The sequence below is a fragment of the Elephantulus edwardii genome, unplaced genomic scaffold (genome assembly GCF_000299155.1).
Source record: "Elephantulus edwardii isolate Elephantulus edwardi_28Jun2011 unplaced genomic scaffold, EleEdw1.0 scaffold00081, whole genome shotgun sequence".
Lineage (NCBI taxonomy): Eukaryota > Metazoa > Chordata > Mammalia > Macroscelidea > Macroscelididae > Elephantulus > Elephantulus edwardii.
The window spans coordinates 10649218-10663985 of NW_006399831.1; positions in this window are offsets into that span (position 1 = coordinate 10649218).

Genomic DNA, 14768 nt, shown 5'->3' on the forward strand with positions numbered 1-14768 from the left:
CATTGGAATACTATGCAGCATGCAGGCGCAATTATTTTGTAAATTACTACTTGGGAGGGATTTGAGAGAATTATGCTGAGTGAAATAAGTCACATCTATAAGGATAAATACTGTATAATACCATTATTGTAGAATGAGTATGAAGATCCAAGGGGGAAAAGGGTGGAAGAAGAGGAGTGACGATGAGGGAGTAATCACAGGGTCTCAAAATTTGATGGGAGATTGAAGGAAACTGGAAAGATCAAGTGGGAAAACAATGTATTTGAACTCTGTACACAAAATGGTATAAAAAATTTAAAAATCTGATAAATCTCTGAAACTGAACTAACAGTTTAAATTTTGTTTTAAAATCTATTTAATTTTTCTCTCTGTGAGTGATCTTTCTACAAGACACCAGAATTAATTCTAAGAAAACATAATCATGAAATTACTAAGACAAAATGGCCAAGCATATGAGTTGCAAAATAAAATCTGAGTATTGTGCTAAAGAATTGAAAGCAAAATATTTCAGTTTTATTCCTTAAAAGGAAAGAATAAACTCAGACAAATAAAAGACAAGACTTTTTATTGGTATCCTAAAACAAGCCATTTAAATATCTGGATTGAATTTGATGTTTGGGGGTTTTTGTTGTTGTTTTTGCTATCTCTTATACTTGTTAAGATGACTCTTCTAAGGTGCTCTGTGGCTTAGTGGTAAGGAATTAACACCGCCAACCTAAAGGCAAATTGTTCAAATCTACCAACTGCTCTTCAGAAGAAGATAAACAATCTTTTCCGATGCTATTAACTGCCTATGAACACCCTCTAGAGGGTCAGTTAGGAGTAAATTCTGACTCAACAGTACATAGCAACAACACTATGGGGAGATTGGTTGCTAGACAAAAACAATTCTGAGTGACATGTGAATGACCAAGTTATTTCAGGGAGATGAAGATGCTTTTGAAGCAACACTTATTAGAATTGACCTTATGCCATTAGCTTTCTTGGAGTTGTTCGTTTTTGTTTTTTAAATGTGATGAGACTATTTTCAAAACTTCTTGGCAGATAGCCTTCAGATGGAATAACTTAAGGGCAGTCTCTGTAGAAAAATAGAAGTGACTGGTAACACATGATAGTATATAAGTTTATAATCTATTACTCAAAATAGCTTGGTATGTCTTCCTGTTTGATTCATTTCCCTCATGTTTCTCCTTGGAGGTTAGGATCTTGAAACTCCATCTCACATACTTTAGGCACATGGTCATGAGAGACCCATCTTTGGAAAAGTACATCATGCTCAGAGGGTGGAGGGACAACACAGGAGAGGAAGACACTGGGATAGATTGATACAGTAACTGGGGTAAATGGAGCTTGATATGTCAGAATTAGTGAGACTGGCTCAGGACAGGGCAGGGTTCAGAGCTGCTATACATAGGGTCATTATGAGCTGCAGGCAACTTACTGGCACATAATAACAATAGTCAATATGTCTGAATATTATGTTCTCATTCTTTAATTTTTGGGGACATAGCTCTAATTTGCTTAAATTTAGTTAGCGCTTATCTACTCTGTTCTTTACACTATTTTTATTTGTGAGCTGCTATGTCAAGTGACTAACCAAATAAGAAATAGTAGGTGATGGCTGATAGAAAAGAATACATCTAAAAGGTTATGTTCTGTGGTAAAATCTGCCAGGTGTTTTAATTTTTTAACAATTTATTTATATTCTTTTGTTCTTTTTCATCAAAAAATGTGGAAAAGGTTTATTAAGGCAATAAGACAGAGGCATAGCTTGAGAAAAGTGTACTATGAATAGACTTAATGAAAAAGAAAGAAAAGAGAAGAGGGGAGAAAGAATCCCTGGAAAGAAAGAGATGAACCCAAACTTGACAGCATGCTGTGAGCAGAAAATGAGACAAAAGGGGCAAGTTTCTTAAATCTTTAATTACTAAATAGGAATTAACTTCTTGAAGCATAAAGTACTAAATAGGAATTGACTTTAAAAATGTTTTAAAGTATTTCATAGTTTTAGTAAACTCAGATCAAAGTAATGACAATAAAAGAGAGAGGAAAAAAAAACACTTTGAAGCAATTACAACCAGATTTGACCCAAAAATTCACCCTCCCACTCCCTCTTCAATAAATCCTTCAAGTTATCAAGTGAAGGTAAATGCAATAAAATTTTCAGCAATTATTTGTAACATGGAATCTAAATTTATAATTACATATATTTTTATATTAATATTTTTATTTATTTAAAATGAGTATATAGATAATGTCCACTTGGCACAATCCATTATTCATGTATAATTGTTTTAGATTCTTGAGGAGGATGTTCTCTTGACTTTCCTGAGGTTCCTCTCTAAGTCAGATCCTTTACTTTCATACTAATCTTGAAAGAGGATTAATAGTATCTTTGTATCCTGATGCTCCACATTTATGGATTCTATATTTGCAGATTCAACCAGCCACAGATGGAAAATATTGCAGAGTTGGCTTTGAGGAGACTGGGGTTGTCAAAGTAATCTCTTAAAGGTCAAGAGAGTGCATAAAGCACTGTTTACATATTTATATTTTATATACAAGAAATTGCACTGGAAGTATTTGGTTCAAGGCCACCAGCTGCTCCACAGGAGAAGGCTGGGTAATCTACTACCATATGAATAACTGCCTTTGAAAACCCTCTGGCAGGTCAGCTCTGGGTTGGTTGTGATGCTCCAGTACACAACACAACAACAATAATATTGATTAGAAGTAATCTCGAAATTATTTCTAGTATAAGAAAAGTTGTGCATAGATTTTATACAAATTGTATGTTGTTTTATATAAGGGAACTGAGCATCCATATATTTTTGAGGGGAGTGTCATAGAACTAGTAATCTGTTGATGTAATCTGACTTGGCTACGTAAATGGATGGGAATACCTTCAGAAGGCATGTAGCCTACCCATACGGACATTGGCTATCTCACTATTCCACAGGGAAATTGGCAGCCTTACCAATCTACGTGGAGATTGGCTAGTCTCATCAATAAATTGAGCAGTTCTGGTAGCAGATTAGACCTTGCCCAGGAGAGAAAAAGAAGAAGTAAGAGAATGTAGGATGCCCCTCAGGACCAGCCATCATTGCTTCTGCTGCTTCTATGGAAAAGCACCCATAGCTGAAGCAGAGGACCAGACATCTGACATGTCACAGAGCTGGCTGCTACACTTACCACCCCCATGGACAGAGTCACAGTTAAACTAACAGCCTTTGTCCACCTTTATTGAACAATTGTGGATGAGGGGAGTCAATATTGGCAGAAGAGTCAATATTGGCAGGGCTGAGAACTTTGTAACACTGGCCTAAATCCATTAAGACTCAAGGCTGAAGTTCTGAAGCTATTTCTGAAACTATCCTGACTGTAGTTTGCAACTAAGCTTGAGTATAACTTCTTGGTTTTCTCAACATGGTTCTTTCTGTGTGGTTTGTGAGCTATCACATTGGGTTTTGGACCCCGTAAGACAGTACGATTGTTGAGATAAGTAGAAAGAGGTATGGGAGGTTGGGGGACATGTCTAACTTTCTGAAAATTGGGTGTGTGTTATTGATAACTTTGATGGGAACAATTACCTTTTGTGAAGTTGATAAAGGTTAGAAATGGCCATCCCATGCAGCTCTTGCTCTTTGTACAGTTGGTATCAAAAGAAGGGTTCAATACCATGTTTCCAGATTTATGGAATTTATTATTTGATAATGCATTTATGTAATTATGTAATAGTCCTTTGCAGGTTTTGAGCCTTTTTTCCTTTTATGAAAATGACTATTACTACTACTACTACTATTATTATTAATTATTTCTATTCAAAAAGTATATTTTATTATGTTTAGATTTATTGAAAGAAATACTGTCCATTCTCTTTAACAATTCCCAAACAATTATTATTAAGGAGAATTTACAAAAGACATGAATGTTAGATCCATTGCTAAGGGCACTTCCAGTGGTGGGAAGGATAAAACAAGTTTGTTGAAAAGTAAAATAAGCTGGGAATAAACCCAAACCAAACCCTGTCATTGAGTCTATTCTAACTAACATTCACTTTACATCATATTTCTGAGGCTGATAGACTTTTTAACTGGAGCAGCTGTCTCACCTTCCTCTTTCAGAGAATCTTATGGGTTTCAACTGCCAACCTTCTGTTTAGAAGTCCAATGAGACATCTTCCTCCTAGAACAGAAATGATTTGCATATGATTTTAATGTTTTCTTTCTGAACTCCTACCTTTAGCTTTAACCAAGTTGGAGAAAACACTTGGGATTCAAACAATGGAATGGAAGAATTCTGCGAGGAACACGTGAATTTGTTCATTATTCGTTTCCCATAACCTAGTCAGATTAAATAGACCATTAATTATTGTAATGAAAAATAAATGAAGTGTAGGTAACTGAGGGAAGGGGATGGAGGGAATGAAAAGAGAACAGTCAACAATATGTCCAAATTGCGTAATCTTTTAAATTTGCAATTTTCAAATTTTTTTTCTTTATATAGTCACTTGGAGCTGATGATTAACTGTATCAGTTTCTTCAAAGTACACATGGGGAGGTTTTGACAAAGTTATGTAAGTACAAATGTTCACAATAGAGTCAGAGAGAAATTATCTTAGCAACTATTACCAATGATCTAAAAACGTTTTTCTTTTGTATGAACACCTAAAATCAGTTCTTATTCAGATGATTTCCAATATAAATTGGCAAGCTTTACTTTTTTCCCCCCATAAGACATCAACCCATCTTTCAAATATTTGTAGTGGACCTCCTGCATAGACATGTAATTCTAATATAACAACAGATTTATTTAAAAAGCTAGAGGCCTGTGACTAATGGTTTTCCTTTAGCTCTTAAAGTAGGAAATACTCAGTGAAAAATTGGGCCAAATCCACCTATATATCCATGTTTCCAGGTTTTTGAATACAAATATTTTCATTTATAATTCCTTCATTAAACAATCCAGATGCATCAGAAATCATCCCACCAGGAAGTCCTTGGATTCTTGTTATCCTTGGTGGGTGGCACATCTCTGTCTCTTAGACCACAATCCTAACAATGACTTTTTTTTTAATTAACAGTTTCACAACTAACTGCCACAGATTATTAAATTCTTAGGCCACATGAAGTTATTACAGGAACTTAATTGGATGCAGCCAAGCCAGATTTTATTTGCTTTATATTTCTTTTTGCTGTGTCATCTCAGATTTCTTATAAATTATGGCGTTTTCTTTATAAAACTGAAACCTACTGTGTTATTATTGTTGTTAGGTGCCCCTGGCAGGATTCCAATTTATACAGACTGCATGTACAACATATCAAAATCCTATTGATCCCTTAGCATCCTCAAATTCTCTACTGTGATTAAGTCCATTGTTGCAATAATTGTGTCAATACATCTCACTGAGGATATTTCTATCCTTTGTTTATCCTCTACTTTTCCAAACATGACACCCTTTCTAAGGACTGGATACTCTTGTTAACATGGAAAAAATATGTGAGCCAAATTTCACCATCCTTGAAACTAAGGAGCACTCTGCACTTTTTCCAACACAAATTTCTTCATTCTTCAGATGGTTCTTGGTTTATTCAACATTCTTTGCCAATACCACAATTCAAAGGCATCAATTCTTCTTCAGCTTTCCTTAATCATTTTCAAACTTTCACATTCTCTGGCTATATAACACACTAAATAATGTTGTTGTTGTTGTTGTTGTTGTTGTTGTTGTTGTTGTTGTTGTTATATGCCATTGAGATGACTATGACTCATAGTAATACCATGAACAACAGACCTAACCCCTTCTCTATCCTGTGCTATCCTCAACATCTTGAACATACTTGAATCCATTGTGGCAGTCACAGTGTCAACCCATCCAGTTGAGAGTCTTTCTCACTTTTGTTGATCCTCCACCTTTTCAGTGATGATATCATTTCCAAAGGAATAATCACTCCTAACAATATATGTAAAGAACAAACAGATATGCTTGGAGAAGGTACAGCTAGAGTGTTCCCTGGAAGAAAAAGTGACAAAGCTTCATCTCACACATTTTGGGCATATTGGTAGGAAAGGCTATTCCTCATAGAGAAATATCACGCTTGGAAATGTGGAGAGATGACAAAAGACAAGAAGACTCTCAGTCAGAATAACTGATACTGTGACAGCAGCAATGGGCTCAACTATGTCAGAGATTGTGAGGATGACACAGGATAGGACAGGGTTCATATCTGTTGTTCATATGGTTGCTATGAATCATACTCAATTTGATGACACCTAACAATAACAACATGCTCAAAGTATGTGTATAAATAAATGCATATATATGTTGGAAATCCAGTAACCTGGTGGTAAAAAGCTGTGCTGCCAACCCATGAATCTTATTTTAATCCACCAGTTTCTCTCTCGGAAAAATATAGGCAATATTCTCTTGTGCAATTTACAGTTTCTGAAATTCTTCTGTAGGGTCAGCTATGAGTCAGCTCCAACTCAACAGCACATAGCAACAACTATCTATCTATCTATTTATCTATCTATCTATCTATCTATCTATCTATTTATCTATCATCTAATCAGGAGCAGGATTTCACTAAATTAAAAGCCTTTCCCTTGACCAGTATGTGGCCACTGCTTCTGAGAATGAATTGTTACTACCTTTCATGCATTATAGGATAGACTCTAAGAATTGTGAAAGAATTCAGTTGAAACTATAACGAGATTTTGGTAACTGCTTGACTGCCATGGTGTGCCTTGTTTGCCTTCTATAGTTGGAAACGAGACACTGCCTATCAACAAGATTACATGGTGTAATTACCCCAAATAGCATACTAAACCAGAAGCCTTTGAGTCAACTCCAATTCATGTTGACCTTATGTGTGTCAGAGTAATAGTATACTTGATACTACCATCAATGACTCAGTTTTCAGAGATAGATTCCCAACTCTTTTCACCCAGGTGCCTCTGAGTGAACTCAAATTGTCAATATCTCTGTTAGTTTATTATGTTGACCATTTAGACCATCCAAGAATTCCAAAAAACACAGCGAAGTATTATGCTCAAGCTTTAAATTTCTGTTATGCTCAACATGTTGTTGCTGTAGTTAAGCACCATCAAATCAGAATCAACTCATAACTGACTTTGCAGCACATTTTAAGAGGAAGTAAATCATACAGGAGTAGATTGCCCATATTTCTTCTGTCAAACAGCTGGAGGATTCAAATACGTGCCTTTGGGTTGGTAGTACAACTTCTTACCCAGTAAGCCACCAGAGCTTACCAAAGGCTCTACATTAACTAAGATGCTCTGTAACATAGTTAACTTGTGTATGTTTCTGAAAGAACTATGAATTACAGCTACCATAGACATGCCTTGGACTTTTTCCCTCTATGAAAGATTAAAAGCAAGTTTTTACTGTTTTGTTTTTAATTACATTCAGTCATCATGAACTTGTTAACTTCTGTTGATTTGCAAGCCTGCAGTCAATTGGCTGTCATAATAGCAAAAACTGAGTCTTCTTTGATCATAGAATCATCACTAATATTCATTCATTGTTCTACAGCATGAGACAATTATTTTTCTACTTCAGAAAGGCCACATTAATTGAACTTGCATTTCCTGTTTCCCAGGCATTTTAAGTAGGAGGATAGACCTTCTCCATCATGTAATGCAATGTTTTGCATCATCTTAATTTGGCCGGAGGTTTACACCCTTCAAATCCTGATTGTCTGCATTCTAACATGTGGGGTGTGGCAAGCAGCCCAGTTATTTTAATTCCAAAAGCTGCTTAATAGAATTTTGTTAAGCCTCTCCTACATGCCGCCTTATGAAGGGTGGGAAAATTTTGAACTCTGAGAGTCAGGTCATGAATTATGCTTACTGAATATGTCAGTGATCACAATATATTAATTTTCTTGTTTTTGACATTTTTAAATACTTTGTGATGGTTTGCATAATACATGTATGTGGAATACGAAACAAATATTGTTTTATCATTTTCCCTCAGTAGAGTTGGGAAAAATAAATATGTGGTCTCCAGAGTGCTAAAGAGCAAGGATGTCAGTCTGGAGACTAAGGTGTGCCTGATCCAGGCAGTGGTCTTCATAATTACTTGCCATGCTTCAGAAAGCTAGACAATCACCAAGAATGGTCAAAGAACAATTGACGACTTTGAATTGTGATGCTAGAAAAGAGCATTGAACATATTATGGACTTCCAAGAAAACTATCAGGTCTGTCTTGGAGAGTGTGAAACCAAGCTGCTCTTTGGAGGCAAGGATTTTGAGATTCCTTCTCACATATTTGGGCATGTATCCAGAAAGGACCAGTCTTTGGAGAAGCATATCATGCTTGCAAGCGTCAAGGGATGGTGCAGGAGAGGAAGACCCCGGATGAGATGGATTGACACAATAACTGGGGTAATGAAGGGAGGTGTGTCAGAGACAGTGAGATTGGCTCATGACAGGGCAGGGTTCAGAGCTATTGTGCATAGTTTCACAATGAGTTGTGGTCGACACCACAGCACATAACACCACCAACGTTGTTTCTTGTGGAATCAAAACTGACCCACGGCGACTCTAGTGTGTTTTCAGAGGTAGTTAATTGTACAGGTAAAGATTGCCCATGTATCTGTGGAGGATCCGGCAAATTCAAACCTCATGTCTTTGGAATCAGAGCAGTGCAGCTTCTTACCACTGAGCCACCAGATCAGTGAGTGATGTATCTAGTAAAAAGGGCAAGAAAAAATTGTAGTCATACTGGTGGTGGTGAATTTGATTCTATCGCATGTAATTCCTTGGTCTCCTGCCTTAAATGTGTGTAATGTAACACTATACACTGGGATAATATCTTAGAAAAAGAAAACTGAGCTGCTGAAAATAAAGGGAGAACATAAGTAACGTTAAAGAGCATTACATAGAACATAATAACTTGTTACCCAATATTTAAGAAAAGCTGCATTCAGATCATACTTCCTCAAGGAACTACCTATACTCACTATTAGGCAATTTTTACTGCTATACAATAGAGTTTTCAAGGGCCCATTGTCTTCAAAATGGATGGCATGAGCTGCTTCTTAGTATGTCTTAATCTAGACACTCTGCTGAAACCCGTCCACTATGGATAACAGTGCTAGTATTTGAAATGCCAGTATCATCACTTCCAGCATCACAAAAACACACAGGCATGACAATGCAACAACCTGTCAGATGAGAGATGCATTGGGCATATATTCTGCAAAGGATGTTTTAAAATCATTTTAAAAGCAAGGATATCATTGAAACAGCCCAAATGCCAACGACGATGGAACAGATTGAGAAATCATGGTACATTCACACAATGGAATACTATGCAGCAAGCAGGAGCAATGATTTTGCAAGTTACTACCTAACATGGGAGGGACTGGAGAGCATTATGCTGAGTGAATTAACTCAGTCTCATAAAGAGAAATACTGTATAAGACCATTTTTGTGTAATGAATATGAAGACCCAAGTGGGGGTAGGGTCACACAATTTGATGGGTGTAGGGAAGGATGAATAAAGGAAACAGGAAAGACAATGTATACAAACTTTATGCACTTTATAAAATAAGATATAATATATTTTATTATAAAATAAAATGTAAAAAAGCAAGGGTATCATTTTAAAGGCTAAAGTGTGCCTGACCCGAGTGGTAGTATTTTCAATTGTTTCACATACATGTTGAAGTTAGTGAATAAAGAAAACCAAAGAAGAATTTGGAAGATCAAAGAAGAGTAACTTCGAATTGTGGTGTTGATGAAGAATACTGAATATACCTTGGACTTCCAGAAAAGTGAGTAAATCTATCCTGGAAGAAGTACAACCAGTTTGCTCCTTAGAAGCAAAGATTATGAAACTTTGTCTCACATAGTTTAGGCATGTTATCAGGAGAAGCAAATCCTCAGAAAAGGACATCAGGCTTGAAAAATTAAAGGGCAGATAAAAGAGAAGAAGATCCTCAACAAGACGAACTGGAGCAGTAGGTTTAAGAAGGAATGCGAGAATGGGTGTAAGCACAAAAAGTTACAAGGATGACAAGAGTGGGGAAGGATTTCATTCTGTTGTACATAAGGCTGCTATGAGTTGGAGTTGAGTTGTCATCACCTAACAGCAACAACAGATCCTAAATTAATCTGTTTTGATACATAAAAGAATTAAAAGTGGGCAGATATGATATCATTGAAATATAACCAAAGGTAAATTTGAAATACAGAGCCCTCGTGCCTCAGTAGTTAAAGTACTCCATTTCAATTCAAAATGTTGGTTGTTGGAATCCACTTTTCACTCTGAGGGAGGACAATGTAACAGCCTGCTTCTGTAAAGTTTATAGATTTTAAAGAGGTTATGAAGCAGTTCTAGTCTTTCATTTATGGATGCTGTGAATTGGAAACAACCTCACAATAATGGATTTTGCTGTTCTTTTTGTTGTTGTTTTGTTTTGTTATAAGTGAAATGATGGTAGTTCAAGCCCATCCAGCAGCTTTCTGAGAAAAAATTATGCTATATGATAATCTGCTCACATAAAGATTATAGTATAGAAAACCGTGTAAGTTTTGTCACATGAGGTTGCTTTGAGTTGATGGCACCTAGGAACAGCACATTCTCCATCTCCCCACATGTTGTTGGTTTGCACTAAAATCTAGGTGTTCCTAAATATCAAGCACTGAACTGTGTATCCAGTAGGCCTTTATTGTTTATGGTTTCACATTGCAAAGCTCTCTTAGAAGGACTACAGGGAGAACATCCTGGAATTTACACTGGAAAGGAAATTCTTATTGCTAGATGTCATTAAATCTTTTATTCATTTTTTATAGTTTTTGTATAGTATGAGTATGTATCCTTTTTATGCTTTTCTGCAAATAAAAATCCAGTTTTACCACAACTGTTTACTGAAAAGAATATCAACTCTCCACACAGACTCAATTAAATTCTGAGATTCTTATTCTTCTCAATGTTATTAATAATCTATCAAGATTCACACAGCCAAATGTCTTTGTATAGTCAATAAAACATAAATATCTTTTTGGCTTTCTCTGATATATCCTTTATGTTACAGACTCTTCTGAATCCAATTTTAATTTCTGTTTCCTGTCAATATTTTATTCTTAACATATTTTTAATTATCTTCAGCAAGATTTTACTGGTATGATGTTATTCAATATTTTGCTCCATTATGTTGATCACCTGTTTGGAGAATAGGAGAAAATATAGATCTTTTTCAGTCAGTTGGCCAGGTATCTGTCTTCTGAATTTCTTGACATAGGTAAGTGAGCACTTCCAAGGCTACATCTTTTTGTTGAAACGTGTCCATTGGTATTCCACCAATTCCTGGGACCTTAATTTTTGCCTTCAATGCAGCTTGCACCTTTCCCTTCATTTTCATTGGTTCTTAATCACGTACTATTTCCTGAAATCATTCCTTGTCAGCCAATTCTTTTATATACAGTGACTCTTGTATTCCCTCCATCTTCTTTTGATGCTTCTCGGATCATTCACGATTTTTTGCCTATACCATCTTAGTATTGCAACTAAAGACTTGAATTTGTTCTTTCTTTCTTTCAGCCTGATAAACGCTGACTGTGTTCTTACCTTTCAGTTTTCTAACTCTTGCTCTTTCCTTAAAATGCTTTGCTTTGATTTCTTGAGCTAGCCTTGGAAATCTTTTGTTCAGCTCTTTTATTTTGACATTTCTCCCCTTTGTTTGGGCTTCCTTATGTTTCAGTCTCATCTGGCATTTATTTGTATCCTTTTTTTCTTTATTCTTGTGATGACCTTTTGCTTACTTCATGGATCACGTTTTATTAGTCATCTCACAACTTCTCTGGTCTTTGGTAATTAATGCATTAAATTTGTTCTTGGGATGGTTCTTAAATCCAGTTGGAAAAGACTTAAGGTCATATTTTGTTTCTCACAAATTTTCTTGAGCTTCAATTTGAACTTTCATGGGAGTAATTAATGCTCTGCTCCACAGTCAGTGCCTATCCTTGTTTTAACTGCTGTGGCAGGAGCAGTGCAATGACAGGGAATTGCCAGAAATCCAAGCTGGGTTCAAAAGAGATATTGATGATGTCAGATGAATCTTGGCTGAAAGTAAAGAAAACCAGAAAATATTTACTTGTGTTTTATTAACTCTGCAAAGGCATTTGACTGTGTAGATCGTTATAAATTATGAACAGCATTGAGAAGAATAGAAATTAAAGAACACTTTGTTGTGCCATGAGGACACTGTATATGGACCAAGAAACAATCTTTAGAATAGTCAGGAGACATTGCATGGTTTAAAGTTTGATATAATGTGTCCCAGTGTTTTTTTCCTTTCACTATATCTATTCAATAGCTATACTGAGCAAATTATTTAACTAACTGAAATACATAAAGAAGAATGTGGTGTTAGGAATACAGGAAGACTCATCAAGAGTTTGCAATATGCAGATGACATAACTATGCTTGCTCACAGTGAAAAAGACTTGAGGCATTTACCAAAAGAAGATCAGGCCATTGCCTTCAGTACAGATTACACTTCAACCTAAAGAAAACAAAAATCCTCTCAAATGGACCAATAATAGGCAGTATAACGATAAATGGAGAAAGATTGAAGTTGTTCATGATTTCTACTGTACTTGAATCAACACCTATGGAACCAGAAGTCAAGAAATCAAGATATAATACTTTGGACAAATAGAATTCTCAGGAATCCTTTAAAATCCCATATTTCAAGGATTTGAGTTTAAACACTTAGGTGGTTCTGAAGCAAGCCATGGGGAGCAGGAGCGACATCCACTTCCGAAATGGCTTGCCTCCGGAAACTCTGTACGAACAGTGCTCAGGCTGTTCGTTCATAGGGTCGCTATGAGTCGTCTAAGACTCGACGGTATCAAACAACAACAACAACATATGCATATAGAAGTTGGACAAATCATAAAGACTGAAGAAGACTTTTACTTCTTGTTGCTATGTGCCATATGTTGCCTGCAACCCATAGCAACCCCATGTCTAAAGTTTCATTAATTCTTACACACTAACCCTCATTGTCCTCTATTAGTTCTATCGTTGTACTCTATCAGTTCATCTCATCTGGGGTCTTCCTCTCCTTCGCTGCTCCTCCACCCTTCTGAGCAAGATGTCCTTCTCCATGACTGTTTCCTCTAGGCCTTGTGTTCAAAGTATATGAGACAGAGCTTCAAAATCCCAGCCTCCAAGGAAAAACTTGGTTTCACCATCTCCAAGACAGACCTATTTTCTTGGCAGTCCATAGTATTTTCAAAACTCTTCTCCAGCACCACAATTTGAAGGCATCAATTCTTCTTCTGTCATTAAATGGGTAAAAATATGGATCTCCTTCAATCAACTGCCTTGTTTTCTGCAGCCTAGACTACTTCAATGCAGCGTGGATTTTTTTTCCTTCAGTGCATTTAATTCTTTATCATTATTTGAGTGTTACTGATTCCTGAAATGGTTTAGAGCCAATCAATTCTTCTTATTAGTGGTTCTATGTATTTCTTCCATCTTCTTTTGATGCTTTCTATTTTTGTCACGGACTTCTTTAGGATTGCAACTTGTGTTTTGGATATATTTCCTCAGTTCTTCCAGTTGGAAAAATGCTGAGAATGTTCCTTTTGTGTTTGTTAATTCAAGATCTTTGTGCATTTAATTATAATAGTTTTTCTTAGTCTTCTCAAGCTGCATTTTGGGATCTTCTGTTCAGTTTTCTTATTTCATAGTTTCTTCCTTTTGCTTTAGCTGCTCTACATTTAAGAACAATTTTCAGAGCCTCTTCTGATATTCATTTTGGTCTTTCCTTTTTTATTAGTGGCCTTTTGCTTTTTTCTTGTATGATGTTCTTGATGTCATCTTACAACTTGACTGGTTTTCAATTATTGGTATCCAATACAACAAATATTTTTGTTAGATAGTTTCTAAATTTATATGGAATAAATTCGAGGCTGAATTTTTGTTTCAGCTTGCTTAGTTCCACAATCAACACTCTTTGCACCAGCAGTCAGGAAATCAAAAGATGATTTGCATTAGGGGAAGTCTGCTGTCAGGGACCTTTCCTAAGTTCTACATTATTTCAGTCTAGAGACTAAGGTGCATCTGATCCAGGCTATGGACTTCGCAATTACTTTCTATGCAACAGAGAGCCAGACATTGACTAAGGCTGACAGAAGAAGAATTGATACCTTAGAGTTGTGATGCTGGAGAAGAATATAGAACATACCATGGACCCCCAGGAGAACACATAAGTCTGTTTTGGAGAGGGTGAAACCAGATTTCTCCTTGGAGGCAAGGAATTTGAAACTCCCTCTCACATACGTTGGGCATGTGGCCAGGAAAGGCCTGTCATTGAAGAGGGACATCATACCAGAAAGGGTGGAGGGACAGTACAGAGGAGAAGACCCTGGATGAGATGGATGGATTGTTACAGTAACTGGGACAATGGGGCTGAGTGTCAGAGTAATTGAGACTGGCTCAGAATAGGGCAGGGTTAAGAGCTTCTAGAATTCTCTAGCCTTTTTAGATCCGTAATCTTCCATTTCCTCAATTTTTCTCCTACATCAGTCCACTGAAATTTTCATTGTTATCTTAATTTCTAGTTAATGTTTTTATATAGTTTCTGGTTGTCTATTCATTTCATCTTCATGAAGATTTTTGGACTTTTTTATTATTATTAAATTTTATTAGTTTTAATGAACATTTACAGGGATTTTGGGTTTTCATTCCTTCATTGCTGCACCATTCTCTCTACCCTCCTCCCCA